Source organism: Nycticebus coucang, chromosome 5, assembly GCF_027406575.1.
Source record: "Nycticebus coucang isolate mNycCou1 chromosome 5, mNycCou1.pri, whole genome shotgun sequence".
Taxonomy (NCBI): Eukaryota; Metazoa; Chordata; class Mammalia; order Primates; family Lorisidae; genus Nycticebus; species Nycticebus coucang.
Genome location: NC_069784.1, coordinates 52,995,474 through 53,002,044, shown reverse-complemented (window position 1 = coordinate 53,002,044; position 6,571 = coordinate 52,995,474). Strand labels below are relative to the sequence as shown.

Here is a 6,571-nt window from a genome sequence, read left to right as displayed (position 1 = left end):
GGGGGGACACCTAGATATGTTATAACGAAATTGCTCAAATTCACTGAAAAAGAAAAAAAAATCTCAAAATGAGCCAGAGGAAAAAAATCACAGTACACAAACAGAAATAAAGATTATATCATTGGGAGCAATTCAAGTGAGATCAAAATCTTTAAAAGATTGACGAAAAGGTCAACCTGAAATTCTACAAAAGCTGAAGGATTTTACCACCGACAACTTACATTACAGAATAGTGTTAAAAGATTAATAGCATAGGGCGGCGCCTGTGGCTCAGTCGGTGGGGCGCCGGCCCCATGTACCGAGGGTGGTGGGTTCAAACCCGGCCCCGGCTGAACTGCAACCAAAAAAAATAGCTGGGCGTTGTGGCGGGCGCCTGTGGTCCCAGCTGCTCGGGAGGCTGAGGCAAGAGAATTGCTTGGGCCCGGGAGTTGGAGGTTGCTGTGAGCTGTGTGATGCCATGGCACTCTACCGAGGGCCATAAAGTGAGACTCTGTCTCTACAAAAAAAAAAAAAAAAAAAAAAAAAGATTAATAGCATAAAGGCAGGCAAGGGGGAAATACAAAGAGTGTGATGGCACTTCAAGGCAGATGTGATAGGTTAAAGTTGTACACTGTAAGCCCTAAAACCATCACTGTGTAGCAAAAGAAAGCGTGATAGCTAATAAGCTAACAAAGAAGAGTAAATGATATGATATAAAAGCCATGTGAGCAGTGTAACTTGAGCAATCACTCTTCCAGGACTCTATGCCCTATCTGAGCGCCTGCATAAGCGGTCAACCATATGTGTACAAGAATGCCGACCGCAGTCTTATTTGTAAGAAAAACATAGAATAAATCCCATGCCAAAAGTTTGTGGGAAGGCGTACATAACCACTAGCACAAACAACAGATGGAACTCTTTTGTCAATAGTAAGGTAGAGGATAATTTTAACATTGCCGCTTTTTCATACTCTGGCGGGTTCCCCGCATTTGCCTAGCTCGTTCTCAAGGGGTCGCTTTTCCTAGGAAGGAAGACCTGAGGGAACGTTTCTGGATGCACAAGGTGGGCATGTTTAAAAGACGTCCCTGGGTGGGCTCGAACCACCAACCTTTCGGTTAACAGCCGAACGCGCTAACCCATTGCGCCACAGAGACGAGCAAGTATCACGTTTCTTGTCTCCACATGAAGAATGCGATCAGGACGTTCCGGACGCTGTCATTTGTCCTGCACAATGCAAGTGTGCCAACTACCAAACTCTCCCAAACCGAAAAGATGACGTTTACTAATCGTGCTTGTTCGTCACTTTAGACAACGGGGAGCGTTGGGGGACTCTGAACACAGAAGGGCGGCGAATTAGCCTTCGTCCCGCCTCGACCCTTGCCTGCTTCAGAAGCCAGTGCCGCCTAGAGACATCTGGATCTGAGACCCCTGCCTAAGCCGGGTGGGGCCCAAGAGAGGCTGAATGTCCCTCAGTCTCCAGGGATAGCTCTTTCTGCCCTCTGCACCACCTTCTCCGGATCATCTGCACCGCTTGTGCTCCCCTCGCTCAACCTTGGCTGCTGCAGGTGGGGTCCCTGGGACAGGAACCAGAGAGAGGCAGGGAGTCAAAAGTGGCCGCGTGAAAAGGAGGGGAAAAAAAGCAAGAGAGACCAGAACGCGATAACAGGACCTCCGCGGGTGCCTGTGCCAAAGGGACTGGCCAGGGGGCAGAGGAGATGAGAAATGTAGCAGAATGGAAAGGAGGAAACGGAAAAAACACTAGGACCTGAAGTCGTTCGAGAAAAAAAGCAGTAAAAATACTATAAATGCTTTCGCTTAAAAAACAAATTAAAGGAAGCAAAATGACGGCCAATAGGTTTGGGGCGCGTTGGGATCTTAACAGTGGTTAATACTCTGCATCGAGTCCACAATAACCTCGGTTCTAATCGGAATCCTGGTAGAGCCCGGCTCTATCTTGGAATCACTGGGGCGAACCTATGAGCCTTTTGGTTTGCTTTAATTCCCGCACCAGCTGAGGCCCATTTATCTGCAGCCAAAAGGCTGAGTCACAGCGCCAAGCACTCAGAGGAAAGAAAGGACACCTAACAGCGCACAAACGAGGGGCACCGTCCAGAAGAAATCTTCGATGTGCCGCGCGCCTCACTGTTTAGCAGAAAATGTCAAGTGGCTCTCCACCACTCTGGTCTGTATCTTCCCCTGATGAAATGGAGTAGTCATTGCAGTCTTTTTATTGAGATATTTCAAGTACGGGTGGGACTTTTAAGAAAAGAAAGAAGAGAACTCTCGAATGTGAAGGGGAAAGAAGGAGGGGGTTGAGAATGGGGCGACTTTAAGACAAAAAGAGAGAGCCAAGGAAGCCACCTGGACGTGGCCCGGCGGCTGAGTCGGGGGAGGGGCGATGCCAATCTTGAACCCAAGTTAAGGGAGAGCGCAAGCACAGATACCGCAGCCGAGTTTCCCACACTGAGGAAATCGCCCGGATCTGCAAGGCTGGGATGCGACAGAGAAAACCCCTGCCAGGTTAAGTATGAGCGTACCCTCCGCAGGAACACCTCAGCCTCCTATCCCGACACCGTACACTGAGGGTCACCACCCTCCCTCTACCCGCCGGTCCCATTTTTTCAGATGGCTATCTCTGCTCCAAAATCCCACTGACAGTCACCCCCAGGACGATCCGCCATCCAGCCAATCAGACTGCCTTTCAACAGCAGCTCGGGAGCAAGCACCACCAAGCCATTGTGGACACAATATTTATCCCTAACACCTCCTGGGAGTATCGGATGGGAAAGGGAAAACGCGGGCAAGTGCTTGGTAAAGTGTAGGAATTGTGGGATTTGATCATCTTTTTGCTGTTTTGGTGTTGACTCTCACAGCTACCTTCTGCTCATGGGCCATTATCTCTTCCCACTTGTGCATACTTCACATGCTGCCTTTAACATCACTGGTCTACCACACTCGCTGTACAAAGAGGGCAGGACTCCAGGACCGACCCGACCTGCTGCTCTCCCTGCACCGTTGCCGGTATCGCCTCCAATGACTCCTTCCAAAGCCCCCAACAAGCGCTTTACCTCATGAATCCTAGGTACTCAATTTTGATATGAGGACAATTAATGACAAGTAAGGTCACGGTGGGGGTGGGGGAAATGGAGAGGAGAGAGAGAGAGAGAGAGAGAGAGAGAGAAGGAGGGAGGGGTGGGGAAAGGAAGAGCAGAGAGAGGGAAGGAGGGAGGGGGGTGGGGCCTTGGTGTGTGCCACACCTTTTGGGGGCAAGACACGATTGCAAGAGGGACTTCACCTAACAAATGCAATCAGTGTAACCTGGCTTATTGTACCCTCAATGAATCCCCAACAATAAAAAAAAAAAAAAAAAACAGAGCTGAGGAAGCTCAGCAGACCCGCCGGTTTCCAGGGTGCACACAAACGCCAAGACTTCGCTTGGCCTCTCTCAGCTACTGCCAGCTCAGGCAGCGGCAAAAAGAACGGACTTCCTGGGTGCCGCGCCACGTGGATCTGGGCGGTTGTGCTAACCTGAGCGAGATGCTCAGTAGCTCTGGAATGTCACCTGCGCTAAGCAAACCTGGCGTGTCCTGAGAAGCAGCCCACCACCGGCAATCGGGAGGCTGTTTTGCCTCTGGCCCCAGGTACGCACTGGGTGTCACGCTAGGGAGGACAGACGTTGCAAAAGCACTTCCCTGACCGGGAATTGAACCCGGGCCGCGGCGGTGAAAGCGCCGAATCCTAGCCACTAGACCACCAGGGAATTACCACAGCGGCCTTCTTGTTCTTTCTTCAGGCCAGAATCACGCTTTCCCAGACGTTCTGGGAATACCTGAGCCTCGTAGAGGTCGCCTGATGTTTCAGGCGTCCTCTTGTAAGATCGTTCCCTTTCCGCTGTCCTCGATTGCTCTGCCAGGCTCCCCCAGGCCACAGACCGCAGGTCCCAGACCCAATTACTGCGTGACAACTGAACTATGGATGCGTCTTTGCGAGGCTGCAGCGCGTGGAGCGATGTTTTCCATCCCCGCGGTGGCCCGCTCAGGGCAGTCAGTAGACGAGGTTGTCGGGAAGAGGCAGAAGCGAGGAGGTCCTCGGGGCTCTGAGCGCCTAGAGCCCCGGCGTGCCCAACATCATAAAGGACTCAGACGGAAGCAGAAGCCCACACAGCCGGGATGGAAGCACTTCCCAGGAGAGCTCCGGGGCCCTGATCTCCAGCCTCCCCCTACCACCTGCTGCACCTGCATCTGAGCTGAGGGCAACCCCACCCTTCCGTGTGCTCGACCCCAATATGACCGTTCTCTCCGAGGCTGAAGTCGTCCTCGGATCCAGTATTCAGTCGGTCACGAATTCGTGGTTTCTCCTCGGGCAAGTGTGTGCACATTGACCCACACCGGGGTTTCTCAACCTCCACAGTACTGATATTCTGGATGGGATAACTCGTGCAGGGAGGGCTGCTCCCGTGGACGAGAGGATGGGGCTGCCTAGATGCCAGGAGTCAGCCCCTCCCTCTCCTCCTTTTCTCCCCCACCCCCCACCTCCCCATCCCCGGTCTTGAAGATGAAAAATGTTTCCTAGTGTCCCAGCGGGGACAGGAGGGGGAGGCGAGGTGCGAGGGCAAAATCGCCCCCTCCTGAGGACCTATGCTGTGCACAGGCCTGCTCTGGGAGCTCGTCCGGATAAAGGCCCAGGGGGTCCACTCAACTCGAAACCCCCTTCCCCACACCCATCTTCCGCTAGGTTGGACGTTGGGATTTGCGACTTTCGATCTGGAGATCCTGCGGGTTTCTGCCTTTAGGTCTTTGCTTTAGTTGCGTCCTCCAAGTCAGCCTCTTTTGAGCCTTGTTCACCAGAGCCAGCCAGGCACAGTGAGGCTCCTCTCGCCCCTTCCGGAACTTCGGAACTTTCGGTTTAGTCTGCAGAGAAGCGTTAGGGCCAGGTCTTTCGCATCCCTGGGCATCCCCGAGGGACAGGGGCACAGCGCGCGGGGAAGAGTGCTGTTTGATTGCGGTTACTGACCCCCGGCGCCGGGCCTCCACCCCGTGGGCGCACCCTTGCCGGCTCCTCCTGGTCCCACTCTCCGGAAGTTAAGTCCTGGGTGAGCCTGAGCCCCGGAGACGCCCAGGCCTGGAGGGACACATTGGGGAACCAGTTGGGGAACCAGCTGCCCTCTTCAGTCCTTTCCACTAGGAATCCCGAAAAGCTCCCGATGGCACAGTAAGGCGGCGGGTCTCGTCCTATTGGGTAGGGGAAGAGAGATTAAAGAAGAGAGAAGGGAAATCCTATGAGGTTTCAGGATCTGAAGTCACCAGCAGGTGGTCCTCCTCTGGAACCCGATCCTTCCGTGGCTGCTGAAGGTAAGTGGAGTCCCTGTCTCCAGTTTGCCAGAGTAGACCAAGCAGAGGACAGTGGGCCTGGGTACCAGCGAGCTGGCAATCCCTGACCTTCCCAGCTGGTAGTACTGGAACTTCCCTACCCAGGATATTTGTGGATTGCAAGGATGATAACTGAATACTTTTTGATTTTCCAACTGCTTTGATCTGGTGTGAAGCACATGCAAAAGCCCCTACAGCAACTGCTGTGGAGACTGCCACATCGCTCCCTTTCCCTCCACCTACCTCCCCTTAATTTTAATTGGATTTTTCCAGCAAGAGTCCCCAAGTCCAAGCCTGTTTGACTTTCAGTGCACAGTTGGTGGAACCAAGGAGGAGCCCAGGAGCTTCATGGATGAATACTTGAAGTATGATAAACGTGCATTTCTAAAACATGTTTACCAAATGCATCCACCTCATCTGTGCCAAGTTTACAAAGATGAGAAAGAAGAATTATATATAACCAAGAGAAAAGTGTCATAAGATGGCTTTTAAATAACCACTGTTTCCACTGAAGTTCCTTTCCTCTGGATAGGCCCACCAGCGTCCTCTCTTTCTCCAAAATCAGACATCCAGTGCCAGACCGTAAAATCAAATTTCTGGTCCCAGCTTATCTTCTGCACTGTGTATCGCTGCCTCCCTGCCTCTCTTTCACATGCACAAAAAGTCATCTTTTTCTCAGTTTCCAATCTGCAACATCACACCCAACGATGAGCTCATGTTGGAAGTTCATGGTCGGGGGTGGGGGGGTGTAGGGGAAACCAACATCATCATTTCTACCTCACACTATACATTAGAGACTTGCCCTGGGACTCCTCCCCTGGGAGCTCTGTCTTAGTTTGGGCTGCTATAAAAAGGTACCACAGACTGGGTGGCTTGTTCACAATAGGAATTTCTCACAGTTCTGGAGGGTGGAAATCCAAGATCAAGGTGCCAGCCTGATCCTGGACTTATGAAGAGGAACCTCTTCCCACTTAAAAACTGCCATCTTCTCATTGCATCCTCAGGAGGCAGAAAGGGTGGGAGAGCTCTCTGGATCTCTTTGATAAGGGCACCTAATCTCATCCTGGAGGAGCCACCCTCCTGACCTAATTACCTCCCAAATGCCCCACCTCTTAATACGTATGTATGTGTGTATGTATGTATGTATGTATTTTTGAGATAGAGTCTTGCTGTGTCATCTAGGTTAGAGTCCCATGGCCTCAGTCTAGCTCACAGCAATCTCA

General features: G+C 52.1%; 2 non-coding genes across 2 annotated transcripts; both read right to left on the bottom strand.

Annotated features, from left to right (window-relative positions):
- Nucleotides 1-1,059: 1,059 nt before the first annotated feature.
- On the bottom strand, nucleotides 1,060-1,133 carry TRNAN-GUU (transfer RNA asparagine (anticodon GUU)). Its single transcript has one exon. It is a non-coding gene; the product is annotated as a tRNA-Asn (tRNA).
- Nucleotides 1,134-3,667: 2,534 nt separating this feature from the next.
- On the bottom strand, nucleotides 3,668-3,739 carry TRNAE-UUC (transfer RNA glutamic acid (anticodon UUC)). The gene has a single exon. It is a non-coding gene; the product is annotated as a tRNA-Glu (tRNA).
- Nucleotides 3,740-6,571: the final 2,832 nt, after the last annotated feature.